Source organism: Phacochoerus africanus, chromosome 6 (assembly GCF_016906955.1).
Source record: "Phacochoerus africanus isolate WHEZ1 chromosome 6, ROS_Pafr_v1, whole genome shotgun sequence".
Lineage (NCBI taxonomy): Eukaryota > Metazoa > Chordata > Mammalia > Artiodactyla > Suidae > Phacochoerus > Phacochoerus africanus.
Genome location: NC_062549.1, coordinates 102,030,195 through 102,057,164, shown reverse-complemented (window position 1 = coordinate 102,057,164; position 26,970 = coordinate 102,030,195). Strand labels below are relative to the sequence as shown.

Below are 26,970 nucleotides of genomic sequence, written 5' to 3'. Positions count from 1 at the left end.
CATGTGTGGACTTACCGATGTGTCCCTTCACCCCAGAGGGTGTTGGGCAGAATTGATTCTGTTTCTCCCAGAAGTATTTCTGGGGAAGTGACAGCATCTGGCTGGAGAGAAAGGCAAGCCTCTGGCCTCCCCAAGCAGCTACTAAGAAAGGTGAGGTTCAGGGCATGGCCAGAAGATGGCTCCACACTCGGGGGGTCCCCTGCAGTCTTGTTAGGACTTGAGAGTCTAATGTCCAGGATACTCACCGTGATGCAGAGACTGGGGAGTGAGACCCGAGAGATCTGTGGGCTAGGAGATCTGTGGGTTGGAAGCCTAGGTTAACCAGAACTTATTTTTCATAGTTTCTGTGGCAGAAGCAGCAGAGATACCACTTGCTGGGAAAGTATGTGAAGGAAGGATGGCTCCTTATCCCCAGAGAGCTAAATGGAACCATCTTGGGCCCTCCCCACGCCACTCGGGGAGATGTGTTTCAAGGGGGCAAAATGTTTTATTGGAGAAATTCCAAGGAGGGGAGGAAAGAGGCCTGAGAGGGGCAGCCTGACAGGTCGGCAGATGGAAACAGCCCCTTTGGTGCATGTGGCTGAAAGCTGGAAGTCCATCCCTCTGAAGGTGTAGCAGTCGTCCACAGGTCCGGGATGCCTTTCATCTGCCTCCTCTCGGCTTTGGATTGTGAGAAACAAATGGGGGCCCACTTTCAGACTCCACCCAGCTGATAACAAATGGGATGGAGGCCCTGGAATCTGCCAACTGGGGCTTTCTGTTCAGGTTTGCTGCTTCTGTGAAACAAGGATAAAGTGATCTCTTTTCCTGAGCACTTGTGAAGATTGAGGAAAATTGTGGACGGGAATTTTCTGGTGTGTAACAGGTACTCCACAAATGTCCCTTCCAGAAGTGCTCCACAGCTGTAAGGTCAAAATATCGTCAACTGGTCATTTATTCCTTAGGTCAGTTTTCCCTAGAGAAAAGAACGCAAAGGAAGTAATGATACCCTCTTCTTCTAGGGCTGTGAGAAACCACAAATGTGAGCTCCCAATTAATCCAAGGATTATTAGTTGGCAATTACTGGACCTTGGATAAACTTCTCACATTCTGATATTGCCTCTACACAAGGATGTAGAGAATAACAGGTAAATATCTCTTGTTGTTTGACAGTTTACACAGCTTAAGGGTGACTTCCATTATCATGGTTTGTCCTTTTACAGGTCTTATCTTAGTCATCAGTTAAAAATTCATTAAACCTGTTAAGTAATATTTCAAGATAAAGATGGACCCCCTGAGTTGCCACCATTACTTTTATTTATTTATGTATTTTGTAAGAGAATATACATTCTTTTTCACAGCTTTGTATCAATAAGTTAGTTTTAGAAAATTCCCATTAATTCCATTCAGGAAAGAAAAAATCAAAGCAGTCATTTTACAAAAGCCTATGTTGAATAAAAAAGTATGTATTTCAGAAGAACAAACAACGAGGAGTGAAGCCTCTTAACTGTAAGAAACTACAAATACTTATGTGCCAGTTACCACATCTACACACTCACAGCACACACACACTCAGACACGCATTGAGTCATGGAACATGAATCTGCGATGTGCCTCCCACATGCCAAACACTGCTGCTCAGGACACAAAGTGGTCGGAAACAGCTCCTGCAAAGAGAGAGAGAAAGAGAGAGAGGAAGGAAGGGAGGGAGGGAAATTCAGCTTCTGCATATCCAGGATCACTTGAGCATTTGGTTGGAAGGTCCAGACTGAACCTGACTGATGGTCTCTTCCATCTGCCCAGAGCCCAGGTGGAGGTGTGCTCTTTATAAAGTCAATTATGATTTCTAGGTTTTCATGCTGCAGAATCAGGAGCTTATGGCTTCCCAGCAGACTTAAAGCCACTTTAAATATGATCTCTGATCCCTGAAGAAAGATCATATTTTGGAAAACACAGAGAAGCAGAAGGTTAAACCAGATCAGTTTCTGATGAAATGATACACTATTGCCACCCCCCCCCCCAACACACACACGAGCTGCCCACCATTACTTTTAGAATTTATCTTTTTTTTGGTCTTTTTTTGTATTTTCTAGGGCCGCACCCTTGGCATATGGAGGTTCCCAGGCTAGGGGTCAAATCGGAGCTGTAGCCGCTGGCCTCCACCACAGCCACGCCAGATCTGAGCCTCATCCTCGACCTACACCACAGCTCACGGCAATGCCGGATCCTTAACCCGCTGAGCAAGGCCAGGGATCAAACCCACAACCTCATGGTTCCTAGTCGGATTTGTTAACCACTGAGCCACGATGGGAACTCCAACTTTTAGAATATATCTAGGGGCCATAGCCTCAGGAACACAGCCCTTCCCCACATAGTTCTAGAATCACCATGTTTTTTGGAAATATATATATACACATATGGTTAAATATTCACTCCACAGAAACATGTCTATTGAAACGTTCTCCAGACCCCTCTTGATTGCCAAATGTGGTAGAAACATCAGTCCTTATCCCACCGCTGCTCTGACTGCATTTGCCACCCTGGACCTCCTCATAGACTCGTGTACTCTCTCAGCTTGAGTAACAAACACTCTTGACTCCTGGCTCTTATCTCTTTTAGTGCCACTTCTCAGCTCCTCCTTGGACTTCTCTCCTCCTGCACCTGTCACTTCTGGAAGGTTTGGCCCTTGACCACTCTCTTTTCACTCTGTGTGCTCCACCTTAGTCGATCCTGTCTTTTCTCTCTTGGATGTACTCGCCTCCATTTTCTGAGGCCTGATGCTACAGGCAGTAATGCTCCCCACAAATGGTATTTCCTCCTCTACATTTCCCAGCCCCTGCACGATATCAACTCTGGCAATGAAATGTGAGCAGATCCAATGAATGTCACTTCCAGCTCAGGGAGTAAAAGGCCAGAGTGACTCTTTAGTCTCTCTCTTCTCTTGCCAAGGTGACTGAGAAGGACTCGTGCTCTAGATGCTGAAATTACAGGATGATGCAACCTTGTCATTTTGGGACCCTGGGTGACGATGTGGAACAGAGCTCCTGAACAACACATATTTCACATGTAGTTTGAGTGAGAAATAAGCTTTTGTTTTTGTCTTAAGACACTGAGATTTGAGATTGGTTGTTACTGCAAAATAATCTGTTCTGGCCTAACTTCCAAGTCTGGCACCTAGGCTAATGTCGATATACCATAGTTAATAAATGACTTGCTGTTGGACAAGTCCATTCCTCAGAATTGTCTCTCTTCCAGCACTCTAAACTCTGCTGGCAGCCTCACACTGTCTCTAGTCATTGATTCAAGAAACACAGGTATCAACCAAGACATCGCCAATGCCAGCCACTCTGCTTCAATCCAATCACTAAATGCTCCCAAAATTACCTCCCAAATATCTCCTCCGTCTCTTCATCAGCTCTATTGTGACTTCCCTAGTCATAGAGCTTATAACCCCTTGTCTGGAGTAGTGGGATGGAATCTTGAATGCTCTTCCTGTCTCCTGCCTTGCCCTCCTCTGCCCATCAAACCCAGCCTCCCAACTCTAGTCAGAGTGAATGTCTAAATTATAAACCCAACTCTGCCAAAGACCGTTTACAGCTCTTTGTCACTTACAAGATGAAGCTTAAGTTTCTTGGCTTACCATGGAGGCTTCCTGGCACACATGACCTAGGTCCTACTTGCACTTTTGGCCTGAAACCGAGCCTCTCCCAAACTGTCTTTGCATTTGTAATACTGCTGGATTACTTGTAGCTTTACCCACCATATGTGGTTTCATGCCTTCTCCCCCGACCTTGTGCCTGGTTAGAGCCTACGAATTCTCAAAGACTCTCCCAGGCATCACTTCTGCCAGGCGGCCTTCCCTAGCCCTCACCTGCCTCTCTGTGTTTCCACAGCATCCAGTTTATGTTTTTGTCACAGTGGTAGTGGCTCTGTTGTAGTTCATAGATGGGAAGGTGAACATGCTTAAGGTAAGGAGAGGCCCAAAGATCTTTCTTTGACTCCTCAAGGCATGTTTCATTGGGACATTATTGGATTCTGGATCTCTGTCTAGGAGGGTCTCAGAACAATACACCTGAGTGGTACTCAGTATATAGACCACCTTTGTTCCTTCTTTCCTTTCTTCTTTCTTTATTTTTCCCTTCCCTCTTTCCGTCACTTCCTCGTTCCTTCTAGTTTAGGGGTCAGAAAGACTGGGTTCAAATCCAAGCTCTCCCATTTATTAGTTGTGTGACTCTAGAAAAGCTTCATAACTTCCCTGAGCCTTATTTTTCTCATTTGGAAAATGGGGATTATCATATTACCATAGAGACATTCATCGCATTGGATTGTTTTAAGAATTAAATATGTACATAAATAAGTAAATAAATAAGATACCTAGAATAATGTCTGATACAAGGTAAGCACTCACATATTTGGGGAGTTCCCATCGTGGTGCAGTGGAAATGAATCTGACTAGGAACCATGAAGTTGCGGGTTCGATCCCTGGTCTTGCTCAGTGGGTTAAGGATCTGGCATTGCCGTGAGCTGTGATGTAGGTCGCAGATGTGGCTTGGATCTGGCGTTGCTGTGGCTCTGGCGTAGGCCGACAGCTGCAGTTCCGATTCGACCCCTAGCCTGGGAACCTCCATATGCCGCGGGTGCAGCCCTAAAAAGCAAAAATAAATAAATAAATAAATAATAAATAAATATTTGGTAAAATTATTATTAACTTTCTTTGACCTATTCAATAAGTAACTAAATAATAATCAACATTTAATAGCAATCCCTAAGCTTGGAATCTAAGTTAGGCCGACTGGTATTTTGGATTTGGGCCCAAACCCCCATTCACTTGCCCAAATCCCTCTGTCTAGAGGCTGAAACCAACATTCCATACCAGAGTTTCAGTTATTTGACTTAAGACTTGTTCCCCCTTAAAGCACAAATACCACATAAAGTCTTATCAATCATTTATAATGCCCTTATTGAAGTAGTCCCAGACAACCCCAGCTGGAAATAATAATAACTCCTATTTGTATGGCTCTTTACAATTTACAAAGCACTCTCACATACTCTTGTTCTTTTGATCCTTAGAACAGTGCTGTGGGGTAGGAGGCAAAGGCATGATTAGGCTCGTTACCATTTTAGAGAGGAGAACACTGAGACTCACTGAGTTTGGGAGCCCAGATCGCCACAGCTGGCACCGCACGGAGCTGGGGCTCCCTTTCAGATGTTGTGGTTCTTGGTCCTAGCTTCCTCCCACTCTGCCATGCTCATATAACTTCTGAAATGCGCTACCAACAATACAGGGCTTAGACCCCCAGGTGCCTAATACAGAGCTGTGGGGGGCTGGCAGCTTATGCTTTTGTATTCATGAGTTTAGAGACTTGGGGAATGTTAGGGTCTTCCGAGATGGTCTGTTCAAGAAGCCAGGATTGGAATCAGATTTACTGAGTTCATACCCAGCCGTGTCACATACTGATTAATCTTGAGAAAGACATTTAACGTTTATGTGCTTTATCACCTATAAAACAGGGCTAGTAATAGTCGTCATCCATTAGGGGTTTGGGGGGAATCAAATGAAAGCACTCATTTTCAGCCCTTAATGAATGAATGTTAGCCACCATCATTAATGTGCTCAAGTCCCAGCTGGTGAGATTATTTAAAGTTCACTGCCCTTCCAAGATGTAAAAGACTAGGAGATTCCCTGAACCCACGTCCCATTCTATAGGTAAGGACACTAAAACCCAGTGAGCAGTGAACTTACCACAGCACAGCTTGGAAAAGCAGAGACTGGAACCCAGACCCCTGAGTCCCTAACTGGGACCTTTTACCATTTATCGTGAGTTGTATCCTCTACTTGGTCTGTGGGAAGCTTATTCAGTCATCCAACAGATTTATGCCCAGCCCTGTGAAATAGCCACTGTAGAAAATTACAAATGTTTATAATCTATTTGGATTGGCAAATGTAAAATAACAGCATAATTTAAATCAGCATTTAATTGGTGGGACAATTTGTATGACACCTTTGGTGAATGAGGCCATAAAGCATGAAGCATGTGGGAAAGGAAGGGTCTGCACTAATTAGGTAATTTAATGATTAACAAACATTTCATTGAGCTTTTCATTTGGTCTGGCATTTTTCTAGGCTTCAGAGATACATGGTCTCTGCTCCTAAGAACCTGATAATTTAGATGGGATGCAAATAAATAGTTTTAACACTATTAAAAAAAAACACAAGAAAGGTATTAACAAGGACTATGAAAGCATTGATGACTACAGGAGCACTAAAGAGATTATTTCTAGGTCTTCCTTGGGAAGTGAAGGTCCAGGAAGTACCATTGGAACTGGGTTCCAAAGTACCAATAGGAGTTCACTAGCGTGTGGAAGAAGCCACTTACAAGAAGAAGAAAAAGGTTTTGCAAAGGTCTAGACAAAAAGCATGAGACATTACATAGGGAACTGGAAGACTATTGTATGACTGGAGTTTGGGGTATGGGCTAGATTCTCAGGTAGAATCAGGAAAAGCAGCCAAAGTCAGATGACAGGGGTCTTACTTGAATACTCAACCTTGGAGTTTGGATCTTCTTGGGTAGAAAATGAGAATTTAACACATTTTTCTTTTCTTTTTAGGGCCACGCCTGCAACATATGGAAGGTCCCAGGCTAGAGATCAAATGGGTGCTACAGCTGCCACCCAACCCCACAGCCACAGCAATGCCAGATCTGAGCCCCATCTGCAACCTACACTGCAGTTCATGGCAATGCCGGATCCTTAACCCACTGAGCAAGGCCAGGGATTGAACCCACATCCTCATGGATACTAGGTGGGTTCTTAACCTGCTGAGCCACAACAGGGACTCCAAGTACAAGATTTTGAGTGGAAAAATAACCAGAGAAAATGCAAGTGTTTTCCTTTATTCCTGTGGGAATTTTCTAATACTTCTACATGAATGGGGATTACTGTAGTCATTAGAGAAAACATGTTATTTTAAAAGAAAGCAGGATCGCTCTGGTATCAGTGCAGAGGGTGCACGGTCAAAATAAAGAATGGAAACAGAAGCCAAGTTAGGAGGCCGTTGCAGTCCTTCAGATGTGAATTGTTGAGAAAATGGACCAACACAGCAGATGGAGGCAAGCAAAGTATCTGGGAGAAGGTGAAAGGGAGAGACTGAGGAGGGAAATGAATGGCAGTCAGGTGGCTGAAGGAGAGTCCAGCAGGACTCCCAGAGGTGCTGGCTTGAGACTCAAGACAAGCGTCTAAGAGCTGCCTTTTGTGATTTCCATGTTTTCAGCTTGACTGGGAATGCCCTTGGGGTAAAGACTTCTGTGTTTTTGGGCTCTCTGCATGTCTCCAGCTGAGCCCTGCTCCCCTCTGGCTCTCTGTGCTGACAGACTTGAAGGCTGGGGAGCATTGGAATATGATGGGGTTGTGGTTAGAGGTATCAAACAAAATAGAGGACACCCAATTCAATTTATTTATTTATTTTGTCTTTTCAGGGCCACGCCTGTGGCATACAGAAGTTCCCAGGCTAGGGGTCAAATCCAAGCTCTTGCTGCCAGCCTACACCATAGCCACAGCAACATGGGATCTGAGCAGTGTCTGCAAACTACACCACACCTCACAGCAACGCCGGATCCCCAACCCACTGAGGGAGGCCAGGGATCAAATGCAAGTCCTCACAGATACTAGTCAGATTCGTTACTGCTGAGCCATGACAGAAACTCCCCCAATTCAATTTTAATTTCCTATAAACAAGTGATTTTTTAGTTGTATGATCTATGCAATATTTGGGACATACTTATATTTTAAAAAATCATTCTTTATATGAAATGCAAATTTAACTGGGCATCCTGTATTTTTATTTGATAAATCTAGCAACCCTAGTACTGGGGGGTGTGTGTGTGTGTGTTTGTGCGTTCATGTGCACATACACACACGTAGTAGACAACAGGAACAGAACTGTGGGGTGCGAGTGGGGAGGGTGATGGGATATACAAAATATTAAAGTGACTTTAAGGAGGCCTCATTCTCACAGAGGAGGCAAGGACAAGTCACATTAAGGGAGGCAGGAGCACAGAGTGACTTACAAGAAGGACCTTCTTAAGATCACTAGCTCCCCTTGTTCTCATTCTGTCTCTTGCAGCAACAATCTTTAATCTGGCTCCTATAACTGCTTGTGGACAGAGAATGTGCCCTTTCTGGAGACAAGCCCTTTCTGACCTGCGAACACAAAGTTGAGAACATTATTTAGCTCATGAGTTTTGTGTTCAGACAACCTGGCTTCAAATTCTAGCTGCATGGCCTTGGGCACATCACTTGCCCTTTTAAACTATTTTCTTCATATATAAAAGGAAAATACTAAAACCTGCCTCAGAGACTCTGTTTATAATTAAATGGATGCACATGCAGTGCCTAGAACCTAGTACTAAGGTACTATTATCATTATTTTCTCAAAATAATAATGTGACCTTAGTTTCAGAAACCACTTTAGTGTTTTCACAGCCTTTTCTTTCTTATTTTTTCTTTATTAAACTATAGTTGATTTACAGTGTGGTGCCAATTTCTGCTGTACAGCAGAGTGATCCGGTTGTGTATGTGTATATACATATATATTCCCTTTCTTATATTCTCGTCCCTCATGGTCTAGCCCAAGAGACTGGATATAGTTTCCTGTGCTGTATAGCAGGACTCATTGCTTAGCATTCTAAATCTACCAAACTCCCAGTCCATCCCATTCCTTCTCTTTTCCTTTTTTTTAAGTAATATCCTCACTGTAGCTCTGTAACATAGACAATACAGGTTAAGTTTGATTGTTGCCAAAATACTGATTTCTTTAAAAATTGACCAGTTCAGCCAAAGTCACAGTAGAATAATTGGTTAGTACCTGGAGGAGGACTCCTAAACTGATACAATATTAGGTCTAGAAGAGAAATGAGATTATCCAGTTCTCAATGCAAGGCATTTGGAAACGTGAGGGCATTTCAATTGTTCCAATGCCTGGAGGTTCTGCTGGCATCCAGTATCCAGACCTGGGTTCTAAACATTCTCTAAGGGCAGGACAGCCCTGGCCCCAGAGGCAATAGCGCCCTATTGGAAAACACTGGTATTCCTGTCTCTTCAATTTGCAGTTAAAAAAACTGAGGCCTAGAGTGGTTAAATATCAGGTTCTCCATGGTTTTCACGGAGGAGATGATGATCAAAAACTAAACAGGGAAACGGAACCCATTAAGGGAACTTTCTGCTTTCACTCTGCTCGCTACCTGGTGCATGTGGTTCCTGAGCCTGTGGGCATGGCCATGGGAGGGAAAGACCACTGGGTTCCAGTCTGTGATGCACAGCTGACCATGTGGCCAAGAGCAGTTCCCTCTTCACCTCCGCGACTCAGGGTCTCCCATCCAGTCGCCCAGATGTGAGGATGACATGGAAGGAGCCTTCCAAATGTCTCCCAAGTAAGACACCCACCAAGCGTAGTCAGACTCCCCAGACCTGCAGCTCTGGGGTCCTCATGATAAATGTGTGCATGAGCCTGGCAGCCCCAGGGCCTGAGCAGGCTCCTGCCTAGGAGGAAGGGTCAGCAGCACTGGCTCTGATGCTTGAGTGGCACCAGGTGTGCAACTTAGAGCTGGAAGTGGCCTTGAGGTGCGTCTAGTCTAAAACCAACATCTCATAGGCGAGGAAAATAGTAAAAATGCAACTATCATCTTTTTGTGACTCGGCTACATGGGGTTACAGGCTAAGCAATTTGCACGTATTGCCCCATTTACCTGCCACCCCAATTCTGCAAGGTAGGTGTTGGTATTCCCACACTGAGGAAAGTGAACTGTACAGCGTACAAGTAAATTTACCAAAGTTCCAAGGAGGGACCTGGCAGACAGACTTCACAGCCACTCTACAGCTTTCTAGAAGCATCTGGACACAGGACAAGGACTCAAGAGGGCCTCCTGCTAAAGGGCCTGGCATCTCAGCCCCTCACAACTGTTTCCGTGAGTTTTCCAGCCAAGCCGCAGTGGGTCTGCAAGGATGTCAAGACTGGGCAGTGGGTGCCAGTCGCCCCTCTGACTCCCTTGGCCTTGCAGGAAGGTTTCGCAGAACTTTCTTTACAGCTTCCATTCCTCCCCAAGTAGCTGCCCTGAGGACGTGACGGGAATATTAAAACCCTTGGCTGGGAGACTGGTCTCCCCACCCCCAAGCCAGAGCCTCGGCACTTCAAAGCCAAAGGAAGCGCGTGCGGAGGGGGAGTTGGTGTAAATCTCGGCGGCCCCTCAGAGCTGCGAACATTCGCGGCGGGCCTGCTCGCTCTGCCAGGTGTCCGCGGGCCCGCTGGCCCCACCCCCAGCCGCCCGGCCCCGCCCCGCCCCGTCCCGCCCGCGGGCAGCTTTCATGTGGATCAAGGCCGGGAAGATGACAAGCCTCCTGACTGATAGATACACGGAGACCTCGCTGGTGATTTATTGGCTTTCTGCACCTGACGAGAACCACTAGGCCTATCTGAGGAGGGAAATATATGGGCTTCCCTGACTCCAAGTGGCAGCCTTGGGGCGAGCATGTGATCTCAAGCTGGGCAGGGAAAGGGGGCTGTGCACCGGCCTGTGTTTTGTAAGCGGGCCCAGGTCATAAAAATGTCAGCACGCGATATATTTCGTGCGGGGGATCCTCTCTGGGCTCTTGCCAGCGCCTTCTCGCCTGTGGCTGGCAACCCGAGCCCCGGGTGAGGGTGTCCCCGGCCGCCTTAGCCTGGGCTTTGTTTCCCCAGGTGCCCTGAGATCCTGAGGACCTGGGCAGGCCCTGGGCACCCTGAGCGCCAGGCTGGGATCGGGCAGCCCCTGGGCGCTCTTGTCCTTACACCAGTCTGGAGTCTCTCTTAGCCACATCAGGCGCTGGGGGCTTAAGCGTTCAGAGCTGTGTGGGAGTTCTGGACCTACTAAACATTAGATGGAGGCCTGTTAAGCAAGTGACTTAATTCCCCTGGATCTGCTCCCTCATCTGTAAAATGGGAATGATGATACACGCCGATATGGTGGGGCAATGATTTATATAGGAGTTAAAGTCCCAACCCAGCTCGGAAGGATAGTGTTACTAGGAAGAGGCCAGGGAAAGGGTCAGGAAAGACGGTGTGGCTGGACCACAGGAAGTGAGCAGGGGAATGTTGGAGATGAGGCTGGGAGCCTGGGTTATGGATTTTACTGTCACCCAATTTGCCAAAGTCTTATATTAGTATATATAGCAGTAGTGTATGTATCTCTTAGGGCAGAGATCAAATGTGCTTTCTCATATCAGAAGTAGAGACTTCAGGTCATCTAGAGGATTTAGTTTTTCCGGGAACAAAAGTAATTTGAAGGTCTTTCTTGGTTATGTAATCCTGGAGGCCTGCCAAGTTCTGACCTTGAGAGATAAGAGAACCTTCTGTTGCTAGGACAAGGTTGCAAGTCTTTTCACCCTCTGGCAGCACCTCCAGCCCCCAAAGTGCTGTTGTATCCGTTTGTAAAAGGAGCTCAAGAAACTTCTGGGAGAGACGATGCTAAGGTTGCCAATGCCTGTTGCCCAAGATTTGAAAACAGGAAGACCTGAGAGGGAAGCAAGGATGCTCACAACCAAGGTCCAGGGACAGAGAGGGACAGCTGGGCCACAGAAATAAAGTTAATTTAAGGAAAAGGGAAGCCTGGGCTCATAAACCCAGCTCAATACAATAGCTAAAAGAATTATAGAGGAGGTCTGGTGTTGACATGGCGTGGGGTGGATGAGTCTAGAAACTTCTCCGGAATCCCCTGCTTGGCATATTGATTGTGCTTGGGTAGAAGATGGCTGAACATAATAATATGAACCTAAAATCTCTCTAATTGGGACAGGCACCTGGGAGAACACCACCAGCCTAACCAAAGTTAGACTTGTCCACTCGGGAGATTCATGTTCAAAAACATCATCCAGGGTGACAGGATGCACAGCAGTCATCAAGTGATCAGACTCCAGGTTTTCTGTCTTTAAACTGTGAGTCCTCAGTGTTCTCAGACAGTTTAGGTGAGGAGGGGGGCAAAGAAGAGGACCGTGGATTTTCACAGAGTAGGTGTGGGAAGGGAGTGGGCTTGAAAAATAAAAGAGATTAAACTTCATTTGGACCCCAAGTTGGTGAAAAACGTTTTATGCCTTTGATGAACTCCAGTGCCTTTATCACTCCTTGTTCTGTCTTCACTTAGAGTATGGACTTAATACTGGGCTCACAATACTCAAGACATATTTGTTGGTGATTCTTTCCTAGAACTCTCTTCTGCCCGGATATGAAAGGGGCTAACTTTAAATTGTGTTTGCAACATTTTCTTTTTTAATTTCTACACTGACAATGTGCTTTACTCCTGTCACTCATCTTCCCTCATTTTTCTCTCCTACCTTGGTCTTGGAAAAAATATTTTGTGGGTAAATGTTCCACTGGATGACTTCATAAAGGTGTTTCATGAAGGGAAATGACTGAAGCAGGCAAAGCCGCATAATAAAAGCTCTAAAATGAAGTAGGTTTGCATTAGGTCAGGTGCCCAGGGGGTGGATCTGCTGTCCCTCCCACACCTGACCTCACTACACATCCACCCACAAGCAGGGCCAGCACCAGCCCAGTGCCCCTTGGGGGCATATTAGAAAAGAGGGCCCAGGATGCTGGGGCATGTGGTTTAGGGATCAGAACACAGGCTGAATTTCAGCCCCTACTGGTTCCCTCTGCTGGGGGGGTCCTTGCAGCTGGGGTTGACCTGCACAACCACGTGGGAGACCTCAAGCTACTCCTCTGTGATTGACCTTCCCCTTCCAGGCCTCCCTTGGAGCTCACTGTGCACACCTGGCATCCAGAGCTGTGGGATCCCAGCTCACTCCACTATTTCTGATCTATGTGATTTGGAGCCCACCAGTTCAGCTTCCCCTTTTGTAAAATGGGCATAGGGGTTCCTCTCTCCCAGGGCTTTTCTTGAGGGAAATGTTGTGATTCCCGCTGAGAAGTAATCTGGATATTCTAGCACTTCACCCCACCCCACCCCCATGGTTCTAATGACAATTCTATTTGACAAGATCGAGGATTAGGAGATAAATCCTTTGAGATTCCTAGGAGATAAAACCTTTGAGCTAGAAGGGACTTTGAATCAGTAAGGGATGATCAGACACCAGGTAGTCAGGCCTTACCAATGGTAGGACTTCTCTGCAGTGTCCACCAGAGCCCTGGTCCCCTCCGATCCTCCTGCCACAGGCTTCACTATGGCATCTGCCCCTCTGCTGGCAGGGCCAGGCCAGGGGTCCCCATGGAGAGCCTCCCAAATTCCGCAACAGTCAGCACTCCCTTTGGGCTTGTCAGCAAGCGGGCCCTCGGTAACGTGTGCTGTGCTGGCCTGAGCAGAGCTGGAGTGGTGGGGACTCTCAGTGTGTTCCTTTACGTTTCTCCACTCCATGGCAGACCCTGCAGGCAGCTTGGAGATCTTCCCAAAAGGTTTAGATGCTATCTCCTCTTTGACTTTCATGAGTTGTGTGAACACGGTGACCCTACTCCTCTTTGTCCAGCCCATCCCTCCTGGACCAAGGCATGGACAGTCCAAGAAGACTGAGATCCAAGAGAAGGTGCCAAGGCACATTCAGTTCTGGCAAGTTCTTACATCCTCGGAAACGCTGACTTAGCATCCCAAGAAGAATGGAAAAAGATCAGGGGACAGAGAAGAGTCCTGGGAATGGCCTCGTGTGATTTGAGGACATACACATCTGGGGTGGGGCTGGGGCCTAGGAGAGGCTCCATCAGCTGCGAGGTGAGGAGCATCCTAGGGCCACCTTGTGAGCCCAGCTTTCCAGGCTCTTTCCAAGCACTCCCCGCCCCCCAAAAGCAGAATGTTTAAAACATGGGCTTTTAAGTGAGGCTGACTTGGGTTAGCCAGACTGTCAGTGACATGACTCTGTGCCAGAAACTAATCACCTCTGACCTTCCTTCTTCATCTGTTCACCTGCCCCAGAGTCTCAGAAGTACCGCAGAAATATCTATGTTTTTACCCAGTTGATAAACAAAACTGAGTATTTACATAATGCTTCATTTTCCCTCAAGGACATTTTCAGATTATTACCATATTCGAAATGTTTTGTTTTGTTTGTGCAGGCTTTACAGACCTCTATCTGTGGCAAAAGTCAATCAACAAATACATAAATACTTAGAAATTCTAAAATACATGACCATAGGTTACCTGATTTCTGTGTTTTCCACTGACAGCCATCTATAGGCAATGCAGACCTTCCCCAAAGTGTGCCCTTGGCCTTAAGAGAGTCACAGTTCTGAATTCAGATCAGGCCCTGTGAAGTTTGAGGGCCTGCAGTCTCCCCTGGTTTCTAAACTACTTCATTGGGTCAAAGATTCCAAGACATTTATCCTTCTTTGCTTCCTATCACAGCCATTTGATATTTTAGGTATTTTCCACCAGGGGGCAGAAATCACAGAGATTTAAGGTATTAAAGACAAAAGAACTTTCTAATGAGGAGGCCAGTTTATGGTTTGGCTCTAAAAGAAGAAATCAGAAAATCATACTTCTGCTTTGACCATTGATTCTCTACGTGGAAACGGCGAATCTCTTCTGTCAGGGCAAACTTTGGCTGTACAGGGCCGGATCATAAATATTTTAGGGCTCGGAGGCCACACAGTCTCTGTCTCAACTACTTAACTCAGTTGGTGTGGCGTAAAAGCAGCCCAAGACAATACTGCAAGAAATGAGTGCGGCCCTGTTCCAATAAAACCAATTACCGAAACAGGCAGCAGGCCAGGCTGGGCCCAAGGGCTATAGTTTGCAGAACCCTGCTTCGTACCATCTGCACCTCTGATAAAAACGGACATACTCAAACACTTCCTTATTGTTGAGGCCAGCTCCAGCTCCACATCCACCCTTGACCCTGCCCAGCCCTGAGGTTAGGCCTTAGGGAGAGGTCTGGGGCTGGATGGGACCTGCCTGGTACCACCTCCAGCACAGTGCCTGGCACAGTACAACTGGCATTATACTCCTTTTCGGAATAATGAATGACTTAGTCAAACAGTTGATTCTGGGAATGTGAACTTGCTGCTTGTTATCCCAGAATACTCTCCATCTCCAGGCCAGTCACCAGCCTCAACGTCCTAGCCCACCAACTTCTTTGCCAAAGTCAGCAGTGAGCGCAGTTATCCGGGGCTATAATCTGATCAATTCAAATTGCAAACCCAAACTGCTCTGGGGACCAGTGTGCCCCAAACACATACTGAGTCCCCTGATTTCCCTGCAGTGAACCTTTTCTGTAAAAAGCGCTCTCCCATCCACTGGGGTCAGTGGCATTTGCAGAATCAATGACTATATGATGGTGATGGTTTCTAAGACAGATGGAGGGTCTGCCTGCATCTGAGCATCTTAAAATATCTTGTTCTTTGAGTTCCCTGGTGGCTCAGTGGGTTAAGGATCTTGCATTGTCACTACAATGGCTTGGGTCACTGCTATGGCATGGGTTCAATCCCTGGCCTGGGAACATCCATATGCCTTGGGTCGGGGGAGGGGGGGAGGGCAAAAAAAATCATGTTCTTTTCACCCCCACTGGTTAGTTCTGTCACAACTGTATTCTTGGTGCCTGAGCCAGGCAGAGGTGCTTCACCATCTCCCATGACTCCTCCATCACCTTTGCCTGAAAGGAGATTCTAGCTTGAGGGCTGGTGTGGCAGACAGATTTCAGGCTCTGCCACATATTTCCAATGTGGCTTGCTGTCGTGACTTATCTTCTGCGACTTGACATGTTCTGCACATGTGGGCGTGTTATACACATTAAGACACACTTCCTGCATTAGGAGATTTCTCTGGATTGAGGATATTTTCTTGGTGCAGAAGTGAAGGCTGGACTGAGGCATTCAGATTGAACTCAACATCTTTGGCTCTAGAGTAAGCTAGGACTGTCTTCTTCCTTTTAGGGGTCCATCCCTGTTCTAAAGAGTAGCAACATTTATAATGAGAACTCAATCTGGCTCAGGACATGCTGGCCCAGAGCTTGCTGTCCCTGCAGTGGATGACGGCCATCTCCCTGATCAACCCTGTGCTGAGCCTGCTTTTTTCCTTCCCCTTCCACGTTGGGGGGAAGCTGTGGACTGTAGCTCATGGCTCACCTGGAACGCCTCTGCTTGCTGAAGGGCTGGCCGGAGACTCTGAGACAACCTGATGGATCATCTCATAAACAGAGCCCGCAGGAAGGAAAAGAAAATTATGCCAGCAGAATGCACTTATGAGAAATAGATATGTGCGGTGCAGGGAGAAATGCTTTGATATTAAAATTTTTTGTGACTTAAAAAGGCATGAAAAATGATACCGACCACTAACTAATCAACATTCCTTTGCGAATGCAGCTTCAGTTCCTAACCAAAAAACACATCCCTGCTATTGTCTTGTCTGGATCCAGATGCAAACATGATTAATTAAGTTTCGGGCGAGGAATGGGAGGGGGATGGTCAGGACGGATGGCTTGCTGGGGATCATTTTTATACACAGGTCTGGGGAGGCTCGCCAAGGCTCTCTCCTGACTCCGTAAGGCAGGGCCGACGTTCTGTGCACTGATAGCCACAGGGTGCAGGGAGGGGGGTGCACCCAGGCAGTGAGGCTCTGAGCAGAGGCCCTCCAGGCAGTAAGGAGAGGCTCTTGGTACAGTCTGTTGCCACAGCACAGCCTGGCCGAGTAGCAAAAGCACATGAGGCGTCTTGTGGGAGACCTGGGCTCTGCTCGCCACACTGCTACCGAGTAGTTTGGGACCTTGAGCAAGCTGCCTCGGTTTCTGCAGTTGTAAAGGAAGGGTTGGATTAAACATTTCTTAAAGCCTTGTCTACATCTGGCTTTTTATTCTGGTGGTGCCTGGGGTCCTTCCTTCACAGCAGGAAGGCAGTTGTGGCCGTGATTGTCACCTCTGGGCCAAGGAGCCTGCTGCTGGTGGGGCTGAAGAGTGTCCCAGGCGGGCATCTCTGGTGCAGACCGCAGAGGGCTGAGCTGGCTGTCAGAGGCCAGGACATTCACCTTCTGATCATGGCTCTACTGCACCGAGCCTAGTGACTCTGATTGCTCTGCAGCCTTGTGTCCCCACTTGAAAAGAGAAACACCAGGTCCACTACCCTGGGGTGTCATAAGGCTGAGAAATGGCACTCCGTTCTGTCCTTTTGCCAGCGGGTCAGAGAGGACAGTGATATGATGTCTTCTCCAGGAGTGGGCTCCCCAGGAGGAGCTGTGGGCCCACGTTCACCAGAACTGAGTAGTCAAGGGGGCGGGTCTGGAGTGAGGCTGTCTCCATTCAGAGAAACTCCCCCAGCGTTTTAACCATTAGGCAAGTTACAAGCCTGCTTTGGGGCTCCCTGGCCTCATCTATAAAGTAGGAGACATGATCATAGAACATACCTCGTCGGATTGCTGTGAATATTAAGGGAGTAAAAGTGTAAAAAAATGCTTATAAACATGGCCCATTCGGCAAGTGTTAGGTGTTAGTACTATTATCGAGGGCTCCCCTTCAGCTTTGGGTGCCCACCACATGTCCCTTTAGTATGCCCTTGGTTGGGTCGGAGAGGAAGTGGAGCTGCCCCGACCTTCAGCCACACAGAGCAGGCACATCCATTCATTCATTCAACAGATATCACTGCATACCCACCATGTACCAAGCCTTCAGCCCGGCTTGGGGGATACCACATTACATGGAGCTTTCAGCCTGACCGAGCCCTGGGCTCACTGGAAGAGCCCGTAGCAGGCGCTCTCCCCGCCTGGGGAGCAGAAGCAGACTCGTGCATCGGTGAGAGAGTCTTAGAAGGCCTGCTGGACCCCAGGGTGGGGTTGGTGACAGGTAATAGCACCAAAAGCTTCCTATCAGACTGTAAGGGCCTAAGGAGGGGATTTGAGCCAGAGCCAAGACTAAGGTTGAGTAAACTTTTATTGGGGGATTTTTATTGCTGCCTTCTAAAGCCAACTGATTCCACTAGTGTTTACTCCTTCTGGGTGTTAACTGGGAACGACCAGCTGTTTTGATGACTCAGCCACATCCTCTCAATCATTAGAACGATAAATTGCCCAGTTCAAGTTCCGTAATTCTTCTCAAAGAAGATGGCTTTTGCATATGTGTGATTTTGTCTCTGGGAGCACTGATGAAATAGGCAGCATTCTTCTTCCTAGCTGGGAAATCACTTTGAAAATATTGTCTCTAATCCATCTTCATGTTTTCAAGAGGGAGTTTATTATTCCCATTTCCCAGATGGAGTAACTGAGAGCAGAGTCAGAAGATCACTTGCTCAGGGACCCAGAACCACAGGAGTTTGTGGTGGGGCCGAAAATGCATTTTTATTTCCTGCCTCACAATCCGTTGCAACCCAGGAATGACCCCTCTGAGCAATGTTAGAAACATGAACATATGAAATGGAGAATTTAGACTACAATCCCTTGGACTGTGTCCAGGACACTGAAATGAGTGTCCCGCTCCTGTGAAACCCAGTCTAAGAATAATTTACTGTTCTGAATGTAATTTAAGGTAAAGCAGATCTTCCATGGAGACTCCAGGTGAATCCCAGCCCCCTCTCCCCCCCACCAGCCCCATGAACAACGACTTTCAATTCATATCAACCAAAGTTGAATCCCGACAATGTGCAGCGCACTGCTTTGCTGGATGTTTTATAAAGGAACCAAGATGAGAAGGAACAGCATGCAGCTAGCCAAGGAGATGAAACTTCGGCCCCAGCCTGTGTAAGAATCAGCCCTGCATAGGTGGGTTTCGCACTCCAACTGACCTCTCGGGATGCCTAAGACCTGTAGTGCTGCCTTCATCCACTGCAGGGGCCCTGCTATCCTCATTCTAGAGCTGTTCCCACACCCCTCCAGTTTCAAACGGTTCCTCATTTCAGGCTGCTCCTCTTGCCCTTGACCTTAGTTTTGGTGTTTGAGCTGGGGTTTCCCTGCTTTTTGTTCCCAGGGTCTTGGGTTTGGGCTCATCCCCTAACACACACACACACACGCGCACACACACACTTCCTCCCTTTCCCCCTCCCTCTTCCTCTCTCTCTCCTCTAGGAATCTGTGCCTTCATTTTCCTCCCTTATGATCATGCCCCAGCTCCGAGCCCCTTGTCTGGCTGCTCAGGTCATGTATGGGACAGGAGAGGGATCCCTAAGCTCTAGAGTCAGAGGCCTGATATGAGGGCATCTCCCTCTTTACTCAAGAGGCCTTGGGAGTTCCCATTGTGGTTCTGTGGGTTACAAACCCAACTAGTATCCATGAGAATGTGGGTTTGATCCCTGGCCTTGCTCAGTGGGTTAAGGATCTGGCATTGCTGTGGCTGTGATGTAGCCTGGCAGCTACAGTTCCTATTTGATGCCTAGCCTGAGAACTTCCATATCCCACAGAAGCAGCCCTCAAAAAAAGCAAAAATAAATAAATAAATAAATAAATTTAAAAGCAAAAAATAAATAAAATAAATTAGTAGGAGAACTGGCTCACAGCTTCATGCCAACCTCTTGCTTATCTCTCTGACTCAAAGTCCCACTAGTCCTTGTGCATCTCTGAGCTCCCCTGTGCTCCCTCCCCTGGGAGTGGCTGTGTGCCCGGCATGCTCAGGGCTGTGTCTGCACAGGTTCTTTGCCTTCCAGGACCTGGGAGAGCCCAGCTCCCTCTCACCAGCTCCAGATGATTAACTTACTTGGGGTTGTGTTTCCTTTTGGGTAAATCAGCAATGCCTTCTGCTTCTGCATGTACTGAGAATCAAGCAATATGGTAAAAATGTCCCCCCATGCTCTTTAATGCTCACAGCAACCCTGTGTGGTAGGCACATGTCCTGCTTTATGGATGAGAAAACTGAGTGGCTCAGGGAGGTTATGTAAAAACTCCAGTCACACAGCTACTGAGGGACAGAATGACAGTTGTAAAGATGAGAGTGGGAATCTAGATAGGTCTCATCTAGGATTTGCCTATCATTCCAAAATGAGAATGATATCCTCAATATCTATAACTACAAAGTTTGGAAAGTTAGGAAGACAATAAAAAAGCAAATGAAGGGAAGAAGAGGAGAGAGTGGCAGAGAGAGAGAGATCCATTTGTGGTTGGTTTTCATTTGTACATGAAATTATTTGTCATCAATTCAGGATACATGTATGGCTATACTGCCATTAATTTTCCAAACACTCATGCATGTTAGGAGATAGACCGTTTTATGAAGGCTTAAAAATCAGAAATTCCAATTATATCCTTCTCTCAGAAAATTATAACCTGATCAGCTAACTCTTATGTAACAGATTCCTCAGCATCTGCCTTTACAGAGCCCTGAAATCTTCTCTGGTTGAAAAAAAGCTAAAAGTTTCTAAGTTAGAGACTTAGAAAAAAAGTCTCTAACAACACTCTGTATTATATAAACATAAGTCTTGGGGTAGAATCCTATTATATACATATAATTATGAAGGATTGATTTTATGAACAAGTTGTACATTCAAGAAAACTGAAGTATTGAGAAGTTACCTTCCCCCCTAATTTTCAACGCATAAGGAAAGATAGCGCCAGGATCGGAACCAACACTTTCAAGTTACTCCCTTTGGGTTTCTTTACATTTAAATCATGTTGGGGTGTCCGAGGGAGCCCAATATATAATACTTCTCTTTCCTGCCCATGTTCTGTACAAATTGACAAGTAAAACAAAAACCTGGCAAAGGGACAGAGACATACCCTTCATTTCTAATAGAGGCCAGGTTGGAGGATGTGGCTGTCTGTTAGCCAAGTAGATCTGCCAGCACTGGACCCCAGTGAGGAAAAAGATCCTTCCCCTAGAAGAACAGAATAGAATCCTTCCTCTGTGTGAGCAGCTCACTCCCTAGAGGAAGAAGGATGGAGCTGAGCTGAGCACGCCCAGATGTTTCCATCCGTTCAGATACTCCATCCCCCCTCCCCTAGGGAAATATGAGTAACAGAGGGGACGGGCCAGGAGTTACACTAAATGAGCTCCCTTTAACAAACAGAAACATCATGAGTTGGGTAAAAATGTTCCTACAATATGCCAGATTTTTAAAATATTAATCTAAATTAGGCTTCATTAGAAAAGTCCCTATCTTGGAGTTCCTGTTGTGGCTCAGAGGAAATGAATCTGACTAGTATCCTTGAGGATGCAGGTTCGATCTCTGGCCTCGTTCAGTGGGTTAAGAAACCATCCGGCATTGCTGTGGACTGTGGTGTAGGTCATAAATTTGGCTGGGATCCCACTTTGCTGTGGCTATGGCATAGGCCAGTGTCTATAGCTCCTATTTGACCCCAGCCTGGGGAGCCTACATATGCTGCGGGTATGGCCCTAAAAGGACAAAAAAAAAAAAGAGAGCATGAGAAAGTCCCTATCTCATTTGGTCCACTGACCTAAAGCCAGGTAGAAATGTCTTCTGTCTCTGTTAGCAGAGACAATTTTTGAAGCTTCTAAGCGAACTCTGGGGATCTGTGGTGTCAGGTGGATTGAAATGGACCGTGAACCATGTTGAAATCACACCGCCATAGTCAACCATCAGTTCTGCCTCTGCGTGAAGCTGACCTGGTGAACCCAAACACAAGGAAAACCCTCTGTGTTTCATCAATTTGTTAGCTAATTAGAGGCTCTTTTAATTCTAATAAAGTTTTAATTTCCCCTCCCATCCCATCCCCACCTTCAGATGTAACAATGTTCCTTTAGGCCAAACTGGTTCATCTTCTAGAAAAAACATCTGTTAGAATCCAGACCTTAAATAGGTTGCTACTTAGCATATTCACCATACATTACCAACTCCAGCTACTTGTTTTGCTCCTTGCATCAGCCAATGCATGATGCACATGAATGTTTAAAGAATAAGAATTGATACATAGGGTTCCCGTCGTGGCTCAGTGGTTAGCGAACCCGACTAGCATCCATGAGGACATGGGTTCAATCCCCGGCCTCGCTCAGTGGGTTAAGGATCCGTCGTTGCCCCGAGCTGTGGTGTAGGTTGAAGGCATGGCTCGGATCCAGCGTTGCTGTAGGTGTGGTGTAAGCAGGCAGCTGCAGCTCCGATTGGACCCCTAGCCTGGGAACTTCCGTATGCCACAGGTGTGGCCCTAAAAAAAAGACAAAAAGTCCCCCCCCAAAAAAACCCCAAAAGAATTGACAGATGGATTCCCCAAACCATGGCAGCAAAGATTACCAATTGCCAAAGCCTTTTATAAAGTAGGTGGAGAGCAGGAATGGTTCTCATCATATCCTGTCTCCACCATCTTGATTCATCTACAGTGAAAAAGGAGGAGGGCATGGTGTGGAAATGTGTGTGTGTATGTGTGTGTGTTTCGAATTGCATTTTTTGGCTACATCTCCAGTGAGATGATTAAAGAACTTTAGCTCTTTGCAACCAGCTCAGCCAAAAGCTAGACTAGGCTTTGCTTTCCAAATATGGTTCTCATTTGCTTTTAACCTCATTCATTTCTTATTATTTGTCTCGCAGAGAAAAAGGCAGCAAGAAAAATCAACCTTGGGCTTTGTTAATTAAGGTTTGCATTCTTCCTGGTGTATTTCAGGAAGACAGTCGGTTCCTTTTGCCCCCCTTTCTGGAGAACCTTATAATGTGGTTCTGTTCATTCACTGGGGCTCCGCACAGCTTTGGGGCCTGTCTCGGTGGGTCCTTAAATTCATTTTCGTGTGGAATTGTGGACATTGTATCAGTTTATAAAGCTAATATTTCTCTCTGTAGAGCTCCAGCAAGCAACCACTAGAAAAATCTCATAAATCTTCACTGAGAAGACGGAAGCGAAGATTTTTATTTAACTTTGTGATTTTTGTAATTAAAAAAAGAAAAAGGACATTAGCTCTCTCACTCTCCCCTCCAGCCCCCTGCCCAAATACCATGCATTCTAATCCATATTCCCTGTTTACTTGGTATGTGGGGTCCCGACCCACTTAAGCTCAGTGTCATTTTTCATGATAAACAAAAATAAAGGTAGGGAACTTTGGGGTTATTTTCCAGAATGTGGAACCAGATAGAGTCAGGAAAAGAAGCCGTATGTCTGCCTTCTCAAATCTCTTTTCCTCTTCACATCCTACCTTCTTGTCATTTTACCCAAGCCTCTTTTGTCATTTCCACCAAAATGAACCTTTCAGGCTAGATTCTTTAGGTAAAAATGGATCCTTGGGAGTTCCTCTCATGGCTCAGTGGAAACAAATCTGACTGGTATCCAGGAGGATGCAGATTTGATCCCTGGCCTCTCTCAGTGGGTTAAGGATCTGGCGTTGCCATGAGCTGTAGTGTAGGTCACAAACACAGCTGGGATCTGGAGCTGCTATGACAGTGGTGTAGGCCGGCAGCTATAGCTCTGATTCGACCTCTAGCCTGGAAGCCTCCATATGCCACCAGTGTGGGCCTAAAAAGATTAAAAAAAAAAAAAGAAAAAAGAAAAAAGAATGGATCCTTGAAGAAAATTCTCCATCTATCAGCAGACACTGTTCCACTCCAGGCAGTGCTAAGTGTTATAGGGGTTCAGAGATGAACCCACTGTGCATACAAAAGGAGGCCACACACAGGACAGAAGAGGAGGTATACAGAACAGAAAAAGGAGTAGAAGGGGCGGACACAGAGCAGAGAAGAAACATGCCTCCTTGTGAGGTTGGTCTCACTCTCCTTGGTTTAGATGACTGTTCCTTCGCCCATCATCCCAATCCCAGACAACTTCTCCTCTAGCACGATTGCCCGACGAAGCACCGGCAGCGTGAACAGCCTCCAAGGCTTCCTGAGGGCGTTGGGCATGGGCCACAGCCAGTTCCTCTTGTCTTGACTGATGTTGGGATAGGCCTGATGAAAAGTGGCCTGAGAAACTGGAAATATGGTATTTCCATCTGCTGAGGCAAAGACATTTGCAGGGTTGAGTGCTGGGACACCAAAACATGGAAACGTCAGGAACATGAGGACAGACCAGAAAAGGGGAAAAGTGGAAAAAAAATAGCCAGTTGGGTAAGAGGAAACCTATGAGAGAATTTTTTTCTAAAGTCCGACAAAGAAAGAGCTTAAAGAAAATAGTCACCTCCTAGTCAAAGCCTCTGACAGCTCGAGAGAGGAGATCTGAGAATTCAACCTTGGATTTGAACTGCAAGAGAAGAAACAAAACGTGATTGGAACAGAAGAAGAAGCAGAGACGGTGATTATAGACATCTCTTTGGAAAAGAAATCCTTGAAAATAAAGGTGAAGAAGATGTTCAGTGTTTGAAAGGTTAAGTTCTCAGTTACCCGATCATTTTGATGCTACAGAATCATTGCCTCTCTCTGGTCCTCTGGGTTTTCAGTTTTCTAGAACAACCATGGTTAATGTTGAATGGGCTCCAGCTCAGTGCCAGGCACCCTTGTAATCTTGTACACATGTCTTTCATTTATTGAATCTTGCTGACCCTTTAAGGTAACTTCTGTCATTAAATCCATTCCACCAGTGAAGAAGGGGAAGCACAGAGAGGTTCTCTAATTTAACCAAAAAGTACTGCTGGTAAGAGGTGGAGATGGAATTCACATACAGCCGGACCTGCTCTGGAGCCAAAGTTCCCACCCACGTGTGACTGTCTTCTGAGACTTGGCCCTTGGGTAGCATCATATTTGGAAACTTGGGCTCTTTCCTCCAGCGTCTGCCTTGCTGGACACCATTCAATTCCAGTCACTGCAGCAATGGAGGCAGAGGCAGCAGGAAGGCGGTCAAAGCCCCACTTTGCTCTGCTCTCAGCACTCATGAATTCTCATGCAATGGTCTCCTGTTGTCTGCCCTCTCCTCTTAAACTTCCCAGACACAGCCACTGCTGCCCATGATTTGTTAAAAGCTGGAGTGATGGTAGTTGGTCAGGTAAGAGGGTCCAGATAAGGCCTGAGAGGAAGCCAGGCTGCTGGGGAAGGAAATGACAGTGCACCTCCATCCTCATGTTTTCTGGCAACAGAGCTCATCGTTGGAAAGAGGGCTAGGCTCCAAAGCCAGCATTCTTCCCACTCTTCCTGCTTTACCCTGCACCAGGCTAAAACGGAGCCAGGAAGAGAAGACCTAGGTCTGGGGTCAGGGAAGGTCTTCAGGTGTGTGGAGTGGGTTCTGCCTAGCATGGCCTGGCTGGAAAAGTCCCTCTGGAAAAGTTTGTCTTCCTCCACCCTGCCCCAACTGCCCCACCACTGACCACCTGCCCGTACAAGAACTTAAAGACCCATGTACCATTCCATTGCTTAGCTAGTCACAAAAACAGGCTAAGCTGTCTCACTTTGGAAAAGGGGACGATGAATCTGCAAGTTCTTTGTGTGGTTGAATTCCAGCCAACACTCCTCTCTGTCTGCTCCCATCTACTGTTTCCAAGCCTTTCTTTAAACCCTTCTCAGAGTTTTTTGTGTTCTTCTCTGCCTCCCCTGATGGATTTTACATTCACTGGGAACTAATATTCTGCCACATTTCTCTCTCCATTTTCTGCACCCACAATGAGTACCTCACTGTATCAGTCAACATTCTCAGCCAAAATAACAGAAAAACTACTCAAGTTGCTCCTTGGTGGCTCAGCGGGTTAAGGCTAAGTGTGATCACTGATGAGGCCTGGGTTGCTGCCGTGGCATGAGTTCGACCCCTGGCCCTGGAACCTCTGCATGCTTGAATGGATTTAAACAAACAAACAAAGGCTCAAATGGATTTAAATTCATGACCAGTTTCTTGTCTTCCATAACAAGAAGTCCCCAGTTAGAGTGTCCCCAGGAGTGATGAGCACCACAGCTCAAGGACATCATCAAGGGCCTGAGGGCTCTCTGTCTTTTTCCTCTGGCAGCCTCAGCATGTTGGTCCATGACCTGGGCTAGCCCTCCTCATGGTCGCAAGCATGCTATTACTCATGGGCATGGCAGCCTGCACCGGCAGCTCTCTGAAAGAATGAGGAAATCTTTATCAAATGTTCCCTCAGCAAACATTCCCTCACACTCATTGATTGGAACAGGCTGATATGCCCATCTCCAAACTAAGCACTGGCTTAGAGAATAGATTAGACTAATTCACTTTTACTCCTGAGCTGGGCATGGGATCCACTTTGCTGAGTACATTGCTACCTGGAAAAGGGTGAACACCTGAAAAAAAAAATCAGAGCTCTCCTAGCAATAAAGAAGTGGGGGGTCAGGACCATGGGAAGATGAATGTGGTGTATCCAGCCTACAGTGTCTGATGCAATAACACATAAGGGTGATGTTTGTTGAATTTCATCTCACCCCAGCCTGAATGATTTCACCATTTCTGGGAACCAGAACTGTGATGGAATAAGACCCAGGTCAGGTAGGCTTTGATGAGGAGAGGGAAGAAGACATGCAGGAAAGGTCAGGAGCATGAGGCATTGCCCTACCGCCCACCTGCAGTGTGACAGCCATGAGAGATGAACAGGAAGCCAACACTGAAGACCTGCTACCTGCCAGGCACTCTCTTTGGTTATCTACACACATTATCCTACTTAATCCTCATAAAAGCTCCTCTAGAATACAAACTATAATTCCACTGTTATAACGAGATCAAGGCTAACTTGCCATGGCTTGGGTAACTTGCCATGGGCTACCTGGCTAGTGAGAGCGTTCTATTGGCTACTGATCATGGCTATAACCCTCCCACGAGACCTGCGTCTCTACAGGATTTATAGGAACAGAGCCTCAGTTGAACAAATACTTTGTTTTGATTGGAGGCTCTAGGTCCCACATCTCTGTGAAGTTTCCTGGTGGGGTAGAGTATTGTGAGTACCAAAGACTCAGCTGCGCTTCTGGCCTAAGGCTTAGGAGAAAGGCAGGCTAGGAGAGGCCCTTTCTCCTGGGCCAGTGCTTCTTAGATGCGTCTAGTATGAAGGATGTCCAATAGCAGAGGTTAGGGTTGTAATCACAAGAGATCTGGGAAATTACCTGACCTGTGCCCATACACAGCATGTTTCTGCACGTCAGCGAGGCTGGGTCTAGGAAGGTCTCTTCCCCGTCGCTGCTAACTGGGCCATGACTCTGTGGGACAAAGAGTGAGAGAAGGTTCCACAACCAGACCCAGCTTCAGAAAAGGA

The 26,970-nt window shown here is 46.6% G+C and overlaps 1 protein-coding gene across 1 annotated transcript in view; it reads left to right on the top strand.

Moving 5' to 3' along the window:
* Positions 1–26,970, top strand: part of HAO2 (hydroxyacid oxidase 2) — a 198,315-nt gene that overhangs the window by 134,429 nt on the left and 36,916 nt on the right.